This window comes from Bos indicus, chromosome 29, assembly GCF_029378745.1.
Source record: "Bos indicus isolate NIAB-ARS_2022 breed Sahiwal x Tharparkar chromosome 29, NIAB-ARS_B.indTharparkar_mat_pri_1.0, whole genome shotgun sequence".
Classification (NCBI taxonomy): domain Eukaryota; kingdom Metazoa; phylum Chordata; class Mammalia; order Artiodactyla; family Bovidae; genus Bos; species Bos indicus.
This window is the reverse complement of record NC_091788.1, coordinates 7,629,389-7,653,039: the sequence shown is the minus strand read 5'-3', so window position 1 is coordinate 7,653,039 and position 23,651 is coordinate 7,629,389. Positions and strand designations below refer to the sequence as shown.

General features: G+C 40.5%; 1 long non-coding RNA gene across 2 annotated transcripts; it reads right to left on the bottom strand.

The window, feature by feature from the left end:
• Positions 1–21,757, bottom strand: LOC139180700 (uncharacterized). Of its 2 annotated transcripts, XR_011564941.1 has the most exons (4): positions 21,544–21,757; positions 17,656–17,727; positions 7,496–7,549; positions 1–387 (listed from the first exon to the last, which is right to left on the bottom strand). It is a non-coding gene; the product is annotated as an uncharacterized lncRNA (long non-coding RNA). The 2 variants fall into 2 exon arrangements; XR_011564942.1 differs by lacking the exons at positions 1–387; positions 7,496–7,549 and adding an exon at positions 17,035–17,572.
• Between the last annotated feature and the right edge of the window lie 1,894 nt (positions 21,758–23,651).

Genomic DNA, 23,651 nt, shown 5'->3' with positions numbered 1-23,651 from the left:
CCAAATATAAAAGATTTATAATATCCAATGTTAGCTGTTTTGAGCGGCACTCTCCAGTAGAACTTTCATGAGGAACAGATATCTTAGTTATTTTTCTGAATATGGGAAGATGCAGGAAATTAGGCTCATAAAAATTTCCCCTGAAAACATCCAGCTGTCAGAGAGCCAAATCTTTCAGTTTCTCAGAGCACAGGGTTCTCATCTCGATTTTGCTCTGAATTCCCTTCAGGTTGTAGCGTCAGTGACGGCAGTAGCTAGTGGCTCTGTCCTTATAGAACCAGATGGTGTCAGCCTTCGTGATTTTATAATTCTCTCCCTTTCAGTCTTCATTTTGACCCAGAGTTGGCAGGCATTTCATGATCAGTTTGTCCCTAAGAACGCTCATTCCTAGACAGAGAGACAATTTCATTATTATGTTAGTCAGTTTACTACTATTGGATGAGGCCCTGTTACAGGCTCTAAAAGCCTCTGGATCACCGGTCTCACTGGTCTGTTATAGTCCAGAAAGTGACTCCATCTTATTCTTTTTTCCATTATCTTAGAGTTGCTGCTGCTGCTAAGTCACCTTAGTCGTGTCTGACTCTGTGCGACCCTGTAGACGGCAGCGCACCAGGCTCCCCCGTCCCTGGGATTCTCCAGGCAAGAACACTAGGGTAGGTTGCCATTTCCTTCTCAATGCATGAAAGTGAAAAGTGGAAGTGAAGTTGCTCAGTCATGTCCGACTCTTATCGACCCTCTTAGAGTTACACTATTACAATTATTGATCTTATAGAACTGTATTTGTTCAGTCATTTAAAGTATCCAACCATCATTAATTTTTTCTGAGTCTCATGCACACATTTGGTAATGTGGGCAACAATAATCTTATAAAATAGAATAGCATTGAAACATATACAAGATCATATGTAAAGTAGATGCCCAGTGCAAGTTTGATGCGGGAAGCAGGGCACCCAAAGCTGGTGCTCTGGGACAACCTAGAGGGGTAGGATGGGGAGGGATCAGGGAGAGGGTTTCAGGGTGGAAGGGGACACATGTATACCTATAGCCGATTCATGCTGATGTATGGCAAAAACCATCACAACACTGTAAAGTAATTGTCTTCCAATGAAAATAAATTAGTTAATTTAAAAAGTAAAATAAAATAAAAGAATACAAGTAATATACCTAGCAACAAAAAACCACAGGTAAGTATTTAAACTAAGAATGTTCATTAGACGCAGCCTGGATCTTCTTGAGTTGTCTGACCAGTCTGTTTGACCCCGATTGCCGTCTTCAAGGGAAATGATCTGTTGGCATTGTACATAAAGTTTACCAAAGATGTCTGCACATACCAGATGAGTGATGGATCACTGTGACTACTTATAGGATTGAGAAAGAAATGTTATCTTTTAAGGAGTTACGTGGGTGGTGTCAGAAGAGGAAAAACTGCTCTTTATGCTTGAGCAAGTATTTCTGCCATTGAGGAGGCCTGATTAATGCTTTATGCAGATGGACGATGCACACTGGTGGGGAGGGAGGAGTTTCCGACAGGCAGAGAAAATTTCATGTTTAATTCTTGCTTATCTTACCTTAAAATATGAATTTTTATTTCATCAAGAAGAAACTCAAAGAAGTATATCCTGTTTTATAGAGTCAAACTGTTCTATAATGAGCATAACTCCAGTTCTCATTGGTGGTTAAATTCCTGGCCTTTGCTCAGTATTCTTGGACCTCAATCCTCCTTTCTAAACATGCCAATAAATATTTTCTTTCAAATATGCCTCAGCCTCTGAGCCACGCTACTACTCATATTCTTCCCTGTATTCAGAATGTCCCGCTCTCTCTCTTCAGGTTCAAATCCTACCCATCCTTCAAGAGCCAATTCACATTCTTAGGTTCTTCCTTATCCAGCTCCACTGGCAGCAATGATCAGATTTCTTCTTCTCCATCATTTCTATGAATTTCTTCCTCTCTATCACTTCCTTTATCTGTACCTGGTATATATAAATATATTTAATTTCTATATCTCTCTCAAATAAAGTCTAATATAATACCTTGTACAATGTCCAGATTTCATATATTTTTCTTGAATAAAATAACTTTCAATGTGACTTTTACTGAGTCATGCTTGAGACTGATGAAATAATTCAGATGGGGCCTCAAAGGTCCATAGAGTCCCAAAGCAAAACTCTTTAGTAAAACTTTAGTTTAGTCATGTACTTTCATCATGTATATCAAGTTTGCTTGCAATCTCTCCTAGCAAGGAGTTGTGAAGAAATCAATAGACTTCTGTAACCACTCTTGGAGATTAAGAGAATAACCCTTAGAGCCTAGTACTTCAGTACTTCCCTACCACTATACGTACATACATACATCATGACAAAGACATTTATTTCCATTATTTTTTAAATTAAAATCCTAAAATTTTCCCCCACTTTGTGTCTATAGAAGTCTGTTTTGTTGAAGCTATAACTCTGCTCTCTCCTTGTACCAGCTTCACATAATTTTAAGGAATAAATAAAATTTGGGTCTGAGGTCCAAGGAGGCATGGGTTATGAAACCTACCTATTTTTTCTGCATCTCCTTGAAAAGAAGTCTTGAAAGAGCTGATTCAATCATGGTCTTCTCCTTAAAGCATCAGTACCTTCCCTCTGACCCAAAACTTTAGTTTTTAAAAACTTGATTTTTCTTTTGACAAATTGGAGGGCTTACATCATTCCTGATATCAAAGCTGTGGAGATGAAGTATGTAGTTCAGGGGCCTGGATAGTTAATTATGATCCTGTCCAGTAAAGACATGATGTTGTCAATGTTTGAGTCTGCAGAAGTCCCATTGCTATGCAAGAAAAACTAATCTGTGGTCACAGAATGAACTGCTGAATTTGGCTGGCCACCTTGTGAATGCATTTAATCACCAGACTGCAAAATAGGAAAACCGTTGATCTTGGATCCGTAGTTTCACTTTCATGAGCGAGGAATGAAGAATATTTGAAGTTAGGAAGAGCCTTCCTCCCCAACTTTATTTCTCACTGACAGCAAAGTGCCAAGATATTTCCACCTCTCTTTGAGTACAGTGCAGTCCACAAATGAAAGATGAAGAGTATGCTTGAGTCAAGCATGACTGAAGTATTCATAGTTCCATTGAATTTGTGAAACAGCCACTACTTAAGAAGTCCAGCTGATGAGTGTGATTCCTTAGGGATTCAGTCAGCAGAGCTGTGGGAGTGCCTCAGAAAACAAAACAAGGCAATCGCTTCATCTACACCAGGGAGGATACTTCACATAATCATGAGAACAGGAAACACATTGGCCTGAGGTCCACATTATACCAACTGGTTTAGAGTGCCATCTCAACTGATTCTGCACCAGTCAGCTTTTTGCTCTCCTGCCTCCAAGTTCTGTCTCTTTCTCTGCAGGATTAGTCACGTTGACTTTTCCGGTTCTGTAGTTTTTTTTATTTTTTTTTTTTGAACCAGAACCAGGAATTTCTTACTGAGAGATAAGAGAGATAATTTCACCGTAATGTTGTTCTTTCTTTTTTTTTTTTTTTGATTTCTAAGAATTTCATACACATCAAATGTGACTGAAATGTGAGGTCTGCTCATGTTTTACTGGTGGTGTTTGTTCAGAGGTGGAAGCATGGAGGAAGAAGGGCCTGGAATCCACAGCACGCTGAAAGAAGATCTATTCATTTACCTGTTGTTTAGTTGCTAAGTCACATCCAACTCTTTTGATCCCATGGACTGTAGCCCACCAGGTTCCTCTGTCCATGGGATTTTCCAGGACAGAAGACTGGAGTGGGTTGCCACTTCCTTCTCCAGGGAATCATCCCAACCCAGGGATCAAACCCAAGTCTCCTGAGCAAGAGGCAGCTCCTGCATTGCAGGCAGAGTCTTTACCGCTGAGCCACAGGGGAAGACCAGTTCATTTGTCTGACTTCTCCCTAATCTGTACTCTTCTCCCAGAGCGGGATATATATTCCCACTTGCCGCTGTATTCCCAGTGTCTTCCTTAGTGTCTGGTATACCAGTGAATGTTACTAAAAAAAATAAACAGAAGAGGAAGACAAGTGACAGCCTTTGAGATGTTTTGTAGAACATAAAATACCTAAAAGGGTCATGAATCCCACCTACTGGTTTCTTAAGAGTGGACATTTGGGGTGGACCTGGGAGTGATCTTCTCGGTGTTAACCGTAACAGCAGAGTCCAGAGTCAGGACCAACAAGAGTTTGTTCATGAAGAAAGATTTGTTTCAAGGATCTAAGGCTTTTTAAAACTATCATCAAGGCTTATATAGCAGCTACATCTGCGAATGTGAATGAAGAGGAAGCCAGCGTGAGAATGTGATTTTTATCCCTCATTTCAAGTACACGGATTAGGTGGTGCTTTTCTAGTACTACAGGCTCATTTGTCCTGTGTAACTTTCTCCAACTTTCTCCCCACTTGGGAAGAAATAACTCCTTGGTGTTAGGATAGCACTTCACACATCTCTTAGTACTGCTACCCTTAAAACACATTTCACTTGCAATAAATCAAGATCCTGGCTGGAAAGGGAAATGGAAAGGAAACTAAGTGTTAATTGAGTCATTGTTCCATCAGATACAATACTCAATTTTTAAAATATTCTGTGACTCATTTCTTTAACAGCTTTATTTTATTTATGTGTTTATTTTCAGCCGTGCTGGGTCATCACTGCTGCACAGGCTTTTCTCTAGTTGTGGAGGTGGGGGGCTCCTCTCCAGTTGCAGTGTGTGGGCCTCTTGTTGTGGGGGCTGCTCCTGTTATGGAGCGTGGGCTCTGGGGTGCGCAGACTTCAGTGGTGGCAGCCTGTGGGCTCAGTAGTTGTGACTCTCAAGCTCTAGAGCACAGGCTCACTAGTCCTGGCACGTGGCCATACGTGGCTCTGCGGCATGTGGGGTAGTTCTGGATGAGGGATCAAACCTGTGTTTCCTGCAGTGGCAGGCAGATTCTTTACCACTGAGCCACCAGGGAAGCCCTGTACTTTGTTTTAATCACTTAATTGTACAGGTACTATTTGCCTGTTTTTCAGATGAAAAACTAAACAGAGATGAACAGAACCTAACCAGGAATCAGTGGTGTTTCCAAGATCCCTAAACTTTACTGACAGCTGTACCTATTTTTTCTTCATAGTTCATGTATCTCAGGAAACTTAATGTGAGGTGCCCTCCTTTTTACTCACTGACACTCAAGAACGCTTTTCCACCTGTTTTTTCCCCAAAATACAAGCTCTCAAATGTCAATTAATAAATGTGAAAAGGATGATGAACTTAGAAAAATTTACAACAGGACTGACAATTTCAGATAAGTCATCAGATGATGCGAAAACTAGTGGACAAGCATTTCCATTTCTGCTTAGGATGTAGGAAGTGGCAAGCAAACGTCAGTACTGCCTTAACAATAAGAAAAAGTTAGGTAATTTACAAAATCATAAATTTTCTTGAAACTGTTAGGTAGTTAGAATAGGAAAAAGGAGTCCAAAATGGCTGTGGCTAAAAGACAAAGAAGGGGAAAACCCACAGAAATAGAACAGAGGAAGGTCCAAGGATGGGAGTGAGGACCTCAGGTAAAACAAACAGCCCTCCTGGCTAGCCCAGTCTACATAGGGCAGGCTCGTGGGGAGGACAAAAACATAAAAACAGGAGCCAAAATTGAACCGGAGGCCTCTTTTCTCTTTGCACCTTATGGGTTGACCTTCCCTCACGCCTCGAGGATACATTTTCCTTTGTTTTCTAAATAAAACTGAGCTGCAACCCGGAGCTGTAACACTGGCCTATTCGAGGAAATTACATGGGGCTCTAACAATGGTCTGGCCATTGCTTCAAATTTTTCTTGTGATGAGACAGAACTGAGGAAATTACAAACTCCCCCCAGAGTTGAGACTTCAAGGCAAAGCAACTGAATTTCAACGAATGGCATACACCTCTGAGAAGAGATGAGACTAAGGAACTATTTTATCTTTGACAGAACAGTAGAGGACAGTTTTGCTGTCATCAAAGCAGTTGAAGAGGAAATCAGCTACCAAATGCTGAAAATCAGTGTGTAGGATAGCCTATCAGTTTAAAATGACTGCAAGAACCTGGCCTGTGGAATGGAACGTGTGTGTTAGCATGAACTCCCCCTGTGTCCAGGCCACCAGAAGTGTGGTGTAAGACCGGGTGCAGGGCTGAAAACAGCAGAGACTCCCCCTCAGTGAAACTAGTGCGCAGGTGATTGATTAGTGATTGGTTGTCATTGGGACAAAGTTGCAAATTACCTCTCACTTGGCTGGAAACGTGTCTCATATAAAACACAATTCTTAAGCCAACTGGGAGAGGGGTAGTGCCCTCTCCAACATGAAGGGCCCAGAGAAAGGTCCTCTATTTATGTGAAAGTGATGATGTGAAAACTATCTATTCCCAAGGAAAAATAGGAAACTCTCCCAGTCCTGGGACCTAGGGGGGTAAAAAATCCTCTTCTCCTGGGAGAAGTGTAGCATTAAAAGACCTCTGCCTTTGGGAAAGGTGAAAGAAAAGCTCCTGGACCCTGGTTGCTGGACTGACACAGCAGAGTTCAGTTACTACTGGGAGATGGTTAGGAAACTCTTTCCTGCCCAAGACCTGACACTGAGAGGAAAAACAAAAAACATCTTGGAAAGGAGCAGGAATGCAGAAAAATTATGACTCTAAGGCCAGACATATGGGCCCTGCCTAAGATGGAGGCATGAATTTTATTTATGATAATTAACTGCAGTAATGACATTCCACGTTATGATTCTTTTCTAATCACTTAATTCACATGATGTCCATATTGCCAAGTTGAAAGCCTTGATTGTGATTTTCAGAATCCATTAGACATGCAGAAGTTACATCCAGCATCTGTAATCACACTGACCCACCCTCAATCATCTTATTTACATTCCACTCTACCCTACATGTGGAGAAGGAAATGACAACTCACTCCAGTATTCTTGCCTGGAGAATCCTATGGACAGAGGAGTCTGGAGAGCTACAGTCCATGGGGTCACAAGAGTCAGACATCACTGAGTGACTAAACCACCACCTACTCTATATGGACTTCCTCCTGGTGGCTCAGTGGTAAAGAATCCTCCTGCAATGCAGGAGACGATCCCTAGGTTGGAAAGATCCCCTGGAGGAGGGCATGGCAATCCACTCCAGTATTCTTGCCTGGAGAATCCCATGGACGGAGGAGCCTGGTGGGCTACAGCCCATAGAGTTGCAAAGAATTGGACATGACTGAAGTGACTTAGCACGCATGCTTGCCCTACACTATGTAACTCAAGTTCTAATAAGCCTTCTAGACATCAAACATCACATCTTCCATGAAGAAGTCTTTCCTAGCACTCTAGGCTGAATTAATTTTCCCATCTATTCTAGAAAATAAGACTGTTTATCACAGTTCACGAAAAATGTCATTAATTTTGCAAAGCTAAGGCTAATCCCAAGCCTATACATTTATAAGCTTTAGTGTTCAAATACTACCCACCACAAAAACACTTACCTGACTCTTGTAAAATTCTCATCCCCATTGAACTCATTTGGAACCACACATAAGCTAAGAAATAAAGAAGACAAGATATATTTATCTTAGTGTTTTCACTTTGATTTCTTTGGGATCATACAGTAAGCTGGGCATCCTTTTGTGTCTGGTTTTTGCTATTCTAGACAAACTGAAATTACTTTGTCCAAATAAATAATGCTGTCAACTTATAAAATAAGAGTATATTTTTTTATACTGGTTGGACATTGATAGCCCTAGCCAGAAAACTGCCTACTGCAGCATGACAACAAGGCGTATGGAAACAAAAAGTCTAATAACAGATCGCTTAGAACAAATAGACTTGGAACAAAAGCAAAGGTTTTTGGCTCAGAGTGCTGGGTATTTTACTTAGACCAATGTTTCACAAACTCTGTCTGTGTTTCTCAAGCTGATAATAAGTTTCCCCTGAAATGAATAATTTCCTAGTGAAACACATTGGGGAAACGATGCACAGTGTGATTTACAACACAAATGGGGTACTTAAAGTTTTTGAGAAGTCCTACGGAAAAGAAGTCTATTATACTTAAACACCTATTTAGATATCTCTCAGATCACTAACATTTTCAGATCAGTTTGGGAGATTTTGACTTTGACTATTATCACAACTCTTTCAAGGCACGTTCTCCTTTTGTTACTCAATATTGTGTCTGTTTGATTGCATAGTACTGAGTCCACTGTAGCTAATGCAAAGAGAAAGAAATTTACTAACTTGTATTAAATGACCTAGAAAAATCTGGGGATAAATAATGTAACAGAGTTTAGTCTGAACTTCTATCAATGACCCCCAAAGCTTCAGCATAGAACTGTACTTCAGGACTTCCCTGGTTGTCCAGTGATTAGGGCTCTGTGCTTCCACTGAAGGGGGTGAGGGTTCAACCCCTGGTTAGGGAACTAAAATCCCACACAGCACCAGGGTGCCCCCCAAAAATTTTTTAAAAAAGCCCATAAATCTACAGGTGCTGCTCTTCCCATTGTAGTCAAGAATCTTCCTGTTAAATCAAGATGCTGCTGCTAGAGTCAGATCTATAAACTCTCTATTCTGCTGTAAGTCACATCAGCAGAACATATCCATCACACCTGGCCCTTCTCTCTGTTTTATTGTGTGTGTGTGTGTGTGTTCAGTTGCTCAGTCAGATCCAACTCTTTGTGACCCTATGGACTGTAGCCTACCAGGTTCCTCTGTTCATGGGATTTTCCAGGCAAGAATACTGGAGTGGATTGCTACTTCCTGCTCCAGGGGATCTTCCAGACTCGGAGATTGAACCTGTGTCTCTTGCATCTCCTGCATTGGCAGGCAGATTCTTTTCCACTGAACCATCAGGGAAGACCCTTCATTATATTAACCCAGTTTAAATTCAGGTTTCAAGCTTGTGCATCTGGTTTGTAAAACATACGCATATGCAGAATCTTAGTGTCAAGGGAATATGGAAAAAGTGATTTTTCAGTTTTCCGGCCTCAACAATACTAGAAAGTGATTGAAGTAGATACAGAGATCATCAATCCACAGTATCCTATACACCATTGCTATTTTCTCCCAGCACACATGACATTGCAAAGTAATGAGGTTTCTGATGATGCTATGAGATGAAACAATAATTTTAAAAATTTAAGAGTTAATTTTATAAAGGAAGGAACTACTATTATTACAAGTCTCTAGTTCCTTGGTTGTCTGCCACATTTCTCTGCTGAAAATTATACCCTTGTCCTTTGTACGTAATTTACCATGCAGGGGAACTGTGTGTCTATGTAAATATTGTATTTTTCCTCAAACTGTGCCTGCTAGCTTTAGGATTTAGTGATGCACTTTGCCCAAATCAATTATTATTATGATGCTTGACAAGTTGTAATTTTTAATTCCATCATTCCTTATATATTTGTTTGGCAGCTTTCTACTATAAGGAAGAACTTTCGTTATCCCCTTATATATTTACCTATTTTGTTTATATCAGAGAAGACTCACAGATTCTTTATTCAAGCGTTATAATCCTTTGCTGTCATTGTTTTGATGTTTCAGTTTTTCCTGATTTGGCCAGGAGGAACCACTTAAAGCTGACCCCTGTGCCCTTTTGACATGACCGATCATTATTTGGTGGCTCAGTGGTAAAGAATCCATAGTCAGTGCATGAGACACAGGAGATGTGGGTTGGATCCCTGGGTTAGTAAAATCCTTTGGAGGAGAATATAGCAACCCCCTCCAATATTCTTGCCTGGGATAATCCCATAGACAGAGAAGCCAGGTGGACTAGTCCATGGGGTTGCAAAGAGCTGACCTGACTTCGTGACAGAGCGCATGCGCACACACACACACACACACACACACACACACACACACACACATCTTTCTTTAGCAACCTTACTTTCTGTTACCACTAGATGTTCTAGGAACATCTTTTCTCTTCCTTTGTTGGATTCTACAGCTAGTTATTTCTCCCTTGAGCGCTTGTTCCTCCATTTAGCGAAGTATGGTGTTTGGAGACCAAGATGTAGGCTATCCTTTTTAATCTTAAAAATAATGCCTATAAACTAGCAGATGACATGAAAACAAATTGATATTACATTGTTCCTGAAGCATAACAGGTCCTCAATAAAAATCTATTGAATGAATAGAGAACAACTTTTAAAGTAGATTTTTAATAAGTAATTTGAGTTTGACAATTTCATCCATTATTTCTGCTCTCCTTAAGTCATTTTGCAACTGTTGATGGGACAAGTTTAATTCTCCTGAATTTTATATCTAGATCTATCACTCATCTATTCAAATACACTATCTTGCTAAGTCACTTCAGTTGTGTCCGACTCTGTGCTACCCCATAGAGGGCAGCCCACCAATCTCCCCCGTCCCTGGGATTCTCCAGGCAAGAACACTGGAGTGGGTTGCCATTTCCTTCTCCAGTGCATGAAAGTGAAAAGTGAAAGTGAAGTTGCTCAGTTGTGTCCGACCCTCAGAGACCCCATGGATTGCAGCCTACCAGGCCCCTCCATCCATGGGATTTTCCAGGCAGGAGTATTGGAGTAGGGTGCCATTGCCTTCTCCGATTCAAATACAATACACTATATTCTGTATTTAATCTAAACCTCTTGTTCTGATGATAAGGCCTGAGACTCTAGGTCATGTGTAAGCATCCGTGCATCTATTTCCTCTGTTAATCATGTTCCAGTGAAAATTTGCCAACAACCAAGGATGTGGTTCTCTGTGTCTCTTTCTTTCATATACTGTACCAACGCTTGAAAACTTACCTACCCTACCAAACAAATGTTACTCATTCATGAAGTTTTCCCTGATTTCCCTCGCTTCAGGTGATTTATACTTTTTTCAGATTCATCAAATTCTGATTGATTTATCTGAATTGTCTCATCTCTCACAATCATTTTATCTCAGAAGCATACTAAGTAGGTTTGTCTGGGGAAGGATGTGGCAACCCACTCCAGTATTCTTGCCTGGAGAATTCCATGGACACAGGAGCCTGGTGGGCTATGGTCCATAGTGTTGCAGAGAGTCAGACAATTCATTAAACTAATGTCCTTGTGATGTAAAAAGATATATATGTATATATACATATATATATACATACACACATTTATATGTATACACATCAGTATGTATACATCACTGTACTTCACCTGCTTTGTGATTTAAAAATAGCCATAGCTATAATGTTTGCCATGATTTAGGTAGCACATAGTTTTCTAAGCATCATTGTTTCCAAAATATTAGATTTGTTTTAGAAAGAATGCATTTGTAAAAATGTACCCTTTGTATGAAAGGATGAAGCCTGTTAAACTATGTACAAAATATTATGAAAAGTTATGTATTGCTAGATACAATGTTAAATGAGATTAGCCAATTCAAGTAATTTTTGTTAGAAGAATGCTTGTATCTCTAAAAGAATCCTTGAGTATTTCCAGAATTTGTCTTGATTATAGTAAAGGTGAAATACAATGATTAAAAGAAGGCAAATACTGTAATACAATGCTTTATCATCATTTTAAAGCCAAAAAAGCCTTTTACAGGAATACTGAATAGAGGCCAAATACAGAGAATATATTTATAGCTCCATTCTTAGCAGGTTGAATTGGAAGTGCAGAAAGCTTCCTTAGGAGGATCCCCTTCCACTTCCTTTGCATTTGCACACACACACACACACACACACACACACTCCCCTGAAGCTCAAGGAAACTGCACTGCCCCATCTGAGACAGATTGAAAACATCTGTGCACTAGAAGGAATCATAAACAGGGCATCGGGGGACATGGATAAATAACAGTCTTTTTACCAGGACATTCATGATCTTAATTTTTAAAAGTTCTCCAAGTGATTCCAATATTTAGCTAGACTTAGGATCACTGGCCTCTTGTTGAAAGTGAAAGAGGAGAGTGAAAAAACTGGCTTAAATCTCAACATTCAGAAAATGAAGATCATGGCATCTGGTCCTATCACTTCATGGCAAATAGATGGGGAAACAGTGGAAACAGTGGCAGATATTTTGGGCTCCAAAATCACTGCAGATGGTGACTGCAACCATGAAATAAAAAGACGCTTACTCCTTGGAAGAAAAGTTATGACCAACCTAGACAGCATATTCAAAAGCAGAGACATTACTTTGCCAACAAAGGTCCGTCTAGTCAAGGCTATGGTTTCTCCAGTGGTCATGTATGGATGTGAGAGTTGGACTGTGAAGACGGCTGAGTGCTGAAGAATTGATGCTTTTGAAGTGTGGTGTTGGAGAAGACTCTTGAGAGTCCCTTAGACTGCAAGGAGATCCAACTAGTCCATCCTAAAGGAAATCAGTCCTGAATATTCATTGAAAAGACTGACTGATGTTGAAGCTGAAGCTCCAATACTTTGGCCACCTGATGCGAAGAGCTGACTCATTTGAAAAGACCCTGATGCTGGGAAAGATTGAGGGCAGGAGGAGAAGGGGACGACAGAGAATGAGATGGTTGGATGGTATCATCCACTCAATGGACATGAGATTGAGCAAACTCCAGGAGTTGGTGATGGACAGGGAGGCCTGGTGTGCTGCAATTCATGGGGTCACAAAGAGTCGGACACGACTGAGTGACTGAACTGAACTGAATTGAGGATCACTGGATACATATCCTTAAGGTCTCCTTAAATTGTATGGCTCTATTATTTTTTTCCCCAAATCTTTCATTTTTCTTTTTTCTTCCTCTTTAGCTTCTTTCTTACTCTTCTCCCCACTTTACATCTTTTTTCTTCTCTTTCCTTTTTCTTCCTTTGCCTTCCTGAATAATTGAGGCCAGAAATCATGACATGGAGCCAATAGCAGGAAGAAGGCCACTATGGCACAAAGTGGGGAGACAGAACTTGGGGTCGGGGTGGGGGCAAGGAGGGCATCTTTATGGGGGCATGCTACAGTGATGATACCAGAACCGAAGAGTGGGGGGACATGGTCCCGCACAGGGTGCTGAAGCCAGAGCAGGGTGAAGAGGGCGTCTGCATGCTGGGGATTGGAACCAACAGTTCTCAGGTCAACCTGGGAACCCAGCCCCCTGCACACCCTCCTTGCCAAGTAGGTGCCTGATTCCTGTCACTGTGCCACACAGCACAAGGTGTGTGGTCCATGCGGAATGAGGACTCCTTGGAGAAATAGCTGTTTCCAGGTCTGAGGGCGGGAAAGTACAAAACGATGCTGGAACAAATATCCTGTTCTGAGAGAAAGAAAGATGTGCTCAAGGAGTGATGGAGACATGTCAAAATGATGCGGAAGCCAGCTAAAATGGGCTCCCACAGGCCAAATGTGGGACAGTGTGAGCATCAGAATAAAAAAATAACAGTAATGGATGAAAACCCATTGAATGAAATAGGAAACTATGAGTGTAGTGTAACCCTGATAGTTATGTTTTTTTTTTTTTTTTTCTCTTTTTTTGTGGTCCACATACCTGACTAAAGCTTTAATTTCTGAGATATCTTTTCCAAGGGTGTTCCCTTCAATGGGTACAATAAATGTTAATTGAATGTGAAAGATTTCCTTTTAGTGCATATTGTTTTATTTTACTGTTTTGTAAAATACAGGATTGCTAATGCTTTGCCAAGTTCTTTCCATGTGTTTCATTTCTCCTTAAAAACTTCTACTGTATTTTAGATATTTCATGATATAAACATTTGTTCCTTCAATTTTGGTCAGCTTAATGCTGATTTTCTGTTCTACAATTATTTTTTTCCTATGTAAAATCTGAGTCATCAGTATGCCTTATCTGTAAACCGTTTGTTTTAGGAAACAGGTATTGTTGAGTTGGAGGCCATTAAGTCAAGTGAGGTCAAAGCAGAGGTATATATATGCATCAACACAGCTCTCTTTTCTCAGATCCCCCTTCACTGGGGACCTGTGGGTTGGATTACCATCTAGGAACTTGACAAATGACCTAAACCCATAAACGGTTTCTGTGTCTCTATTCCACTGATATTCCTGGTAGTAAACCATTATTTTTATATCTCATGAGGTGCTACTCAAGGACAACTATCGCTATGTTCCTTTTCAAAACTGAGTGAATCATTCTGGGCTAGCAGAGAAGATGGAAGATTCCTAACAAATAACACTGGGGCTTCCCAGGTGATGCCAGTGGTAAAGAATCCACCTGCCAGTGCAGGAGAGGCTGGTCCCATCCCTGGGTTGGGACCATCCTTTGGAGAAGGAAATGGTAACCCATTCCAGTATTCTTGTCTTGAAAATCCCATGGACAGAGTAGCCTGGTGAGCTGCAGTCCATGATGTCGCAAAGAGTTGTATATGACTGAGGACTGAGCACACAGCACAGTGCAACAAATAACGTATCCCATGTCAGACTCGTTACTTATTATTCTCAGATGATGTCTACTATTCAGGGTGGGCTGTAACTCCCATGGCACTTTCCTGCTTTCTCTGTATCCTTAGTAGATCCTGATTTTCTAGGACCACCCACTCAGAGCTCAACTGGTAGGAATAGTAACGGCATTTAATAGAATACTCGTGGTAATGTAATTCTATCCTGATAAATTCAGTCAAACAAATTTCTGGAATGTCTATTATAAATGAGGCACTCTGGTGGATTATAAAGATGAAAAAGACATGATCACTTTCTAAACACAACTGAACGCCTTATCACTTTTTGCATCCCCTATCCTTAGCCCAGTAACTAGCAGGGTGCTCAATAAATGTATTTTTTTTTAAATTAATTAAACAAAAAGCACACTGAAAAATAGCAAGAAGCAGAGCTCTTTTATAAATGTGTTCCTCAAGAAATGAGGACAATTTTTTTTTATAAATCTTTTAAATAAAATGCAACAAAAATGTCAAAATACAAAAACAAGTCAAATAATTTTTTCATTTAAATGCTTCACTGAGAACATACTTATCAGTGTTTAAATATCATGTACATTGCTTGCAGTTCTCTGCTGAAGGTAGGTTTATTTTGCACCCTTGAGCCATCTAGACACTTGAACTGGCATATCTCCTTTGGAAAGGGAAGCAGAAATTAAATCTGCCCCAAAGTCAAAGTCCACAGGCAAGACTACAGGATGCTCAAAGGTAAGTACACTTGATCTTCTGCATCCACGAGTCCCACCTCTACCAGTTCAACCAACAGAACCAACAGATGTGGTTGGTTGAATCTAGGCGGTTGGACCAACAGATACCGAGGGCCCAGTGTACCATGCCATTATATATAAAGGACTTGAGAGCCGGATTTTGATATCCACAGGGAGGATGGGAGCATGTCCTGAAACTAATTCCCCACAGCTACCAATGGACAACCGTAATCAGATCACTTTTAATCACCTCTCCTAAAGGCTGAGTGCCAAAGAATTGATGCTGTTGAACTGTGGTGCTGGAGAAGACTCTTGAGAGGCCCTTGACAGCAAACCAGTCAATCCTAAAGGAGATCAATCCTGAATATTCATTGGAAGGACTGATGCTGAAGCTGAAGTTCTAGTACTTTGGCCACCTGATGCAAAGAGCTGACTCATTGAAAAAGACCCTGATTCTTGGCAAGATTGAAGGCAGGAGAAGGGGACGACAGAGGATGAGATGGTTGGATGGCATCATGGACTCAATGGACATGAGTTTGAGCAAACTCTGGTAGATGGTGATGGACAGGGAGGCCTGGCTGCTGCAGTTCATGGAGTTGCTAAGAGTCAGACACGACTGAGTGATTGAACAAGAAAGGCAGAAATATTGATGTTCAAACTCTGTTTGTTCATTTGGGATGGTGTCTATATTCTCTGAAGAAATCATTCAAAAGCAACTAAAGACAGTTTTTAGACTAGAAGAATTTCCCTCAGAATTTTTGAAATGTCTCTATCCCTGTTTCTCTCTCTAACTATCTTGTTTCATGTAGAGTGTTTAAGATGGGGAGTCTTCAAGCCCATAAACTGGAAGGTGTTCATCATGTCCACTGTGTCATAGACCTCTGGTTGCTTCCTTTTGCCATTTCCTGAGAAAGACACAGCTCTCTCAACTATTTTCCAGAACAATAGAATAATTTAATTCCCCGATTCTCCCTAAATTCCTCTAAACAGATGTTCAAACTTGTAATACTAGAATAACAACTTTACAACAATCATATGTATCTTCACAAGACTCTTCAACTTCCCATTAAGCATGAATCAACTTTTACAATGGTGGGTACAATATTCATGGTTTCTCAAGGAATTGCAGCTACCTGACATTAATCAAACACACTGGGAAGAGAGATACAGAGAAACAGTTAGCAAGATACATACATATACACACACGTGTGCTAAGTTGCTTCAGTTGGGTCCGACTCTTTGCGACCCCAGGGACTGTAGCCCACCAGGCTCCTCTGTCCATGGGATTCTCCAGGCAAGAATATTGGAGTGAATTGCCATGCCCTCCTCCAGGGGATCTTCCTGACCCAGAGATCAAACCTGCCTCTCTTATGTCTCCTGCATTGCAGGCGGGTTCTTTACCACTAGCGCCACTTGGGAAGCCCTATACACACATACCTAAATGTAAATTTATATATTTATATACAGAAATGGAGTGAGATCAAGAGTGAGAGAAAGAGAAATTCCAGAATCCATATGTTCTACTTTCTGAGAGAGCAAGAGGAATGTTGGCTCCTTCATATAGTCTCTTTCCACATGCCCAGGATGATCATCTTATTGAACTGGAATGATTTCAAGATTTAAGAATTTCTTGCTTTGATATGGCATGGTCACTAATGTAAGCCAATTATTAGGCTGAATCATATAAACTTTTCATTTTTTCAGGTCAAATATGTCACATTTTAGCAATTTTCTATTGTTCCACTGTTTAGATCACCTTCTACTCATTCTGCTGATGAAGGAGGGATTTCCCTACCTTAAGTAATACGAGATAATCAAACACAGGACACCCAACTCTGGACAAATAAGATCAACAGCTGTTTATTAGTCACATGCACTCACAGCAGGGGAAGAAGGACATTATTGGCCCTGTAGGGCCACAAGGATCGCACTTGGGAGGAGAGTGAATAAGAAGGGGTGGTGGGAGGCAGGCTTTAGAGGATGAAGATAGATGCCCTTGGTTCCTGCAGGAGAATGTAACTGACTAGGTTGAAAAATTTCCCAGATTACAGGAAGCAGAGCAGCAAGGTTGAGGTAGTGTGCAGCTGGTCCAGCTGCCAGGGGAACCAGCTGAGTGAGGAGAGTTTCCTGCTCGGCAGGAGGCATATTGGGTAAGCAAGGAACTGCTAGACCCTGGGGACCCTCTGAGTCATGTCAAGGCAGCGAATGAAATTGTCAGTATCATAATACTTCAACCGCACTTCAACAGGCATTCAACTGACAGAGAAAAGAGTGCTCCATTCTACTGGTGTAGAAAATTTTGTCTGTTGTATTCATACCTCTGACAAAGAATGTTCTCAGTGTTAATTTTTCAATCTGATTTTCTGATTATGTGCTGAGACAGTTGCTGCTCGTCATGTGCCCACTATTGGTTCTTGCCTTCTTCAGTACCAGCACAACCTCAGTTTTATTCAGCATGACCACGTCCTCAGAAAACTTGGTGTCACAATCTCCATTTTATTGCTGGTAGCCTGGCCAAGAAGATATTGTTAGGGGCTACTGGGAGGATCTTTCCAGAAAGCAGTATGTCCTTAATGTAATGTAGCATGCTTACCTAGCATACCTCTTTGGTTCTTGGCATCTTCTTTTGTTTCCTTCCTTGCGCCTAAGCGTGAAGGTGCAATACCTGGAAATGAAGAATCATGACCGTGAGAATAATGTAATGCATACGTACATGTGAAAATTTTCAGGAGTTAGTGTAGCATAATTTGAATCTTGGTTTCCACTCACAGCTATGTGAAAACATTATGAGTCTCAGTTTCCTCTCCATGTACTTTTCAAGGTCCCTGTGAAAATCTTATCAATACCGTAAAACATTGGTACATTTATTTAAAAACATTTATTGTTTCAACCCCTTAGTTCGTAAAAGTATGAAAAGCAAAATGAACACAGGAATGCCCCCTAAAGAGTTTCTAGGGAGGGAAGTCAGTATCTTAAAAGAAGTGCACTGTCCTGGGTTATAAATTATTATGAAATATAAGGTATGACAGGCCGTATGTTATTATTGGAGACAGAAGAGGCAGTCAAGAAAGTTTTGCTACTTTCCTTCATCACTAAACTTTTCAAAATAGTTATTTATTCTTGACTTCATTCTTTGCCCCCTCCCTCAGTCTCTTTCCAGTCTATTCTAATCTGTCTTTCCCGTTTCTATCTTGTCCTTCTGAAGGAGATCAGCCCTGGGATTTCTTTGGAAGGAATGATGCTAAAGCTGAAACTCCAGTACTTTGGCCACCTCCTGTGAAGAGTTGACTCATTGGAAAAGACTCTGATGCTGGGAGGGATTGGGGCCAGGAGGAGAAGGGGACGATGGAGGATGAGATGGCTGGATGGCATCACCGACTCAATGGATGTGAGTTTGAGTGAACTCCAGGAATTGGTGATGGACAGGGAGGCCTGGCGTGCTGCGATTCATGAGGTCGCAAAGAGTCGGACACGACTGAGCAACTGAACTGAACTGAATCTTGTCACTGCAGTGAAAACAGCACTATCATACTCACCAGTAACTTCATGTCTCTATAATGAATGTACATTTTTTGGCACCTGGTTTTAATTATCTTTTTGACATCATCTGACCCGATTAAATTCCCCCTCCCTCTTGAAGGACCCCCTTCTCTTCTGTGACACCCCCCACTCTATTTTTCCTCCTGACCTCCCTGTCAGCCTGCCAGCTCATCCTTGTTTACTTTCTATCATATGTTGAAATTCCTCAGAGACAGACCTGAAATCTCTTTCTCTTATCTTTCTATATTCTTGATGATATGATTCATCCCTTGGGGTCAATAATAGTTATGTGTCAGTAATTCCAAATTTTTATCTAAAGCCAAGATTTCTTCTTCAAGTTACAGATTCCTGACAAATCCCTGCTACCACATGACAAATTATAGTTAAAACTGGACTTGCTTTTAACTTCCCAGTATGGGAACCCTCTTTTCTTACTTGAGAAAATTAAGGGAGATAGCCCTCGTCCTGCAATAAAAGTTTGAAGTTCCATATCCTTGTTTTTCCACATTTCCTGGGAAATGGGGAGCAAATGAAGACATGTCATAGGATCCGTCAATCTGATGTATGTGTCACAGACTTTGAATGGAGAACTGGTGACATAAGGAATCAAAATTTGTGAGACATTTCCTCTGGCCACGGTGTCAAGGGGAAAAATGATCTAGCAGCTATGGTGGAGTTGGTGACAGGACTCAGTGTTCAGAGTTCGTAAGGTCAGGGCGCAGTCTACGGTGTCTGTGGGTGGGTTCTCAAGGACCAGTTCTATGGCATAGTTTTGGCCATTGTTGCTGAATCTGCATTCATGGACCTGGCTCTCTACCAGACTGGTGATTCTGTGAGCCACTAGATAACATTTCTTTTGCTTGCAAACTGTTTACTGAAACATAACACTGATACAGACAAGTGACCAAATTCTAAGTGGTTAGGCTTAATGAAATGAGTGCAAACTAAAAAATAATGAACATGTAATCGACACCCCCGGAAGCACCCTTTACGCCTACTTCCTTTCACAGCCTCTCTGACAAATGTAACTAGAACCCTGACTTGTGAAACCACAGATTTGAACTCTGTATGAATAGTTCCATATAATGCATGTCCTTGGCGTCTGACTTCTCTCACGTAACATTATATACTTGGGATTCACCCTCATTTTTGCAGGTGATTGTCGACTTATTCATTCTTATTGGTTTATATTTACCATCAGGTGAGAATACACAGTTTATTAATCCATTTTCCTGTATACATCCGAGTAGTTGCCAGAGAGGGACTGTGTCCACCATTATTTGCAACAGTATTGTTTTGAACTTGCCTGTATTTATCTTTTGGTGAAAATAGGTAGGCAATTCAATTGGATACCTATTTATGAGTGGAATTGCTAGTCACAGGGTTTTTGAATGTTCAGTTAGACATTTCCAAACAGTTCTCTAAAGTGATTATTACAATTCACTCTTTCGTTAAAGTGTATAAGCACCCCAGTTCCTGTGTACTGTCATCAACATTTTAAGTCAACATTTACGTTTTAGCCACTTTGGTGACTAGGTAGTTTGTTGAATGAACTTATTTCAGATTTCCTTTATAAGCAATTGTCTTTGTTCTGACTGCTATAGCAAAAACACCATATGCCGGGTGGGTGGCTTAAATGAAAATCATTTATTTCTCATGGTTCTGGAGGTTAAGTCTAAGATTATGGTTTTTGCAGATCCAGTGTTTGGAAAGGGCCCACTGCCTGGCATATAGGCAGCCCCTTTCTCCCTCTATCCTCACATGGTTGAGAGAGAGGGAGCAAGGTCTCTGTGTCTTTATGAGGATGCTAATGACATAATAAGGGCTCCACCCTAATGACCCAATCGCCTCCCAAAGGCCACATCTCCAAATACCAGCATGTTGAGGATTAGAGTTTCAATAAACAAATTTGGAGGGAAGATATAAACATTCAGTTTTTAGCAGCAATGAAATTGAGCATCTCTTCATGTGTATATTTTCCATTTGGATAGCCTATGATCATTTCTCTCTTGAGAGCTCTGCCTTTCCCATTAATTCGTAGGTTTTCTTGTATATTCTGCATATATTGCTTTGTTAACATATGCATGTAACTATTTGTAGGTTTTTTTATGCTTTCTGGATAAGATTCCTTTGAGATACATAATATCATGTCTCAATCTGTGGGTTGCTTTTATCTTTTCATTCTCTTACTGATGTCTTTTTATAAAAAAGTTTTTTTAAAGAAGAAAATTTTGAAGTTATTCTGTATGTTCAGTGCTTTTTTGTCCTAATTAAGAAACAACTGAGTTCATGTAGATGTTTTTCCATATTTTCTTCCAAAGATTTTTTTCCCCAGCAAGTTATTTTCTGTATAAACCAGACAAAGCTTGCTTACTTTGCTTGCAACTAAGAATCCTGATATTTATAATTACTAGATGTCCCAAGGTACCCCAGATCCATACAAAATAAAGCAAAATTTGTTCTACCTTCAAAAATAGGTCATTCCCTCTATTATCTATAAAAGCATGTCAAACCAGCTGTGCAAGCCAGAAATCTAGGAATTATCCTTGATAGCTCCACCTTTCTCAGTTATAATGTTTAATCTGTCACCCTATTAACTGTCTATTGCAATGTAACAAGTTAGTAGTTTAAAACAACAATGCTGCTGCTGCTAAGTCGCTTCAGTCGTGTCCAACTCTGTGCAACCCATAGACAGCAGCCCACCAAGCTCCTCTGTCCATGGGATTCTCCAGGCAAGAACACTGGAGTGGGTTGCCATTTCCTCCTCCAATGCATGAAAGTGAAAAGTCAAAGAGAAGTCGCTCAGTCGTGTCCGGCTCCTAGCGACCCCATGGACTGCAGCCCACCAGCCTCCTCCATCCATGGGATTTTCCAGGCAAGAATACTGGAGTGGAGTGCCATTGCCTTCTCCATAAGACAACAATTACCTATGTTATCTCACCATTTCTGTCATTCAGTAATTCAGATGCAGCTTGGCTTGGGAATTCTCTTAAGGATGTAGTCAGATATCAGCTGAGACTGCACTGATCTGAAAGCTTGACTGGGGCAGAAAAATCTACTTTGAAATTGGTTCATTCACATGGTTTGCAAGTTGGTCCTAGCTGTTGATGTGAAGCCCCACTCTTCTCCATATAGACTTCAAAGGGCTGCTTGAGTGTACTCATGACACAGTTGCTAGCTTTCCCCAAAAAGAGTGATCTAAGACACCAAGGCAGAAGTCGCAATGCCTTTTATGATCTAACCTCAGTAGTCATACACTGTCATTTTTGTAACATTCTGTTGGTCATGCTGGCCAATCCGACTCAATATGGAAGTAGCTTATAGAAGCACGTGACTATCAGGAGGTGAGGTTCACTGGGAATCATTTTGGAGGTGACTCCGAGATCATTAAGTCTTCTCTAGCTTCATTTGTTGTTATTAAAATGAAAATACAGAAAGCCTTAGTGAATATTCTGATTGTAAATGTTGTATATTCTGATGGTAAAGCATTCAAACAATACAAAAACATTTAAAGAAGTAATTACAAATCATTGGAAATTTCATCTTCTATGGCCAATTTTTTAGGTATCTCTTTATGCAAACCCTCTTAGTTTGACCTTCATAATATATCCAGGTTCATAGTACACACTTGTCTTACCCAACATGTTATAGGCATATGTCCAGTTAATAAATGTAGATTTATATTACTATTTTACTCACTTCCTAGTAATCTACCTTAAGAATTACCAAATTTAACATTATAGGTGGTCCTTTAAGTAATTTCCAGATTACCTTCTGTTTTATACAGTACTGTATTAGGCAATATTATACATAGATCAAGTCTTCTCTATTTTTGGTGAGAAATATCTCTCAGCTGTGCCACCACTGTGGTTCAAGAGACGGTCATTTTTCTCTTGTTTAATATACATAGCCTCTCTGGAGCCCCTCATCTACCTTCATCTCACCAGCAACCAGAGTGATTGTTTTCAAAAGATAAATCTGAACTTTTTAGTCTTCAGTAGTTTTAGGAAAATGTCTAAAACCTCTCTGAAAGATGTACTGAGTCTTTCATGATCTGGCTCTTCCTCTATTTGCTGTACTATTTCCTCCCTGGTCCCCTTTCACTTTCTCAGTGCCTAGACACATTCAACTTGAAAGCTTCCTCCTGAATACTGTACTCTCTACTCCCATTTCTTATTTGACTAACTCTTAATCATTCCTAAATACCCAATTTAAGTGCTATTTTCTTAAAGTTCTTTTTTCCACCTAAGTTCTCAAACTAAATTAAACCTCACTCTTAGTCTCTCTTAAAGGATATGATACTTTTCTACCATACTCTTTATTTCAGTCAACAACTCTTTGGTATTCAGGCAACTATTTACTTACCATCTCTTCTACTGAAGTACTATGAGAATAGGAATCATATTTCTTTTGCCTCCCTTAAAGAAATGCCTAACTTAGTAGAGTAAGTCAGTGCATACTTTTGAATAGTTTTGAACAAGTGGATGGATGAGAGTGACTTAGTATCTAAAAGGCCAAATGAGTAGGTTGGTAGACTTAGCTGGCCATATCATTTCCCAAAATGACTGGTTCCAGAATGTCTTTTATGAAATTGTCTGTGTCTGGTGAGTGGTGGAGGGGCTGGGGGATTGCACTCTGGTCAACAGGTGCAATTTGTAAAGCAACTCTCAGCAAGGTTTCACTCAGAGTGGGAGCTTAATATGTCGTTGTTATTGAAGGAACGCCAGTGCATGTATATAAAAGAGTGACCACTCTGCAGACACATTTTGCCCTACATGTGTTACTGCTCATTATCATACTCTACTTTAGCTGCTGCTGATGCTACTAAGTCGCTTCAGTCGTGTCCGACTCTTAGCGACCCCATGGACTGTAGCCCACCAGGCTCCTCCATCCATGGGATTTTCTAGGCAAGAGTACTGGAGTGGGGTGCCATTGCCTTCTCCACTACTTTAGCTAGATTATATAAACATTTCTGATACTCTTGCACTTTGTTTAACTACAAAAGTCCCTAGCATTGGCGGGAGATCTCTAAATCTGAAAAGTCTCTGT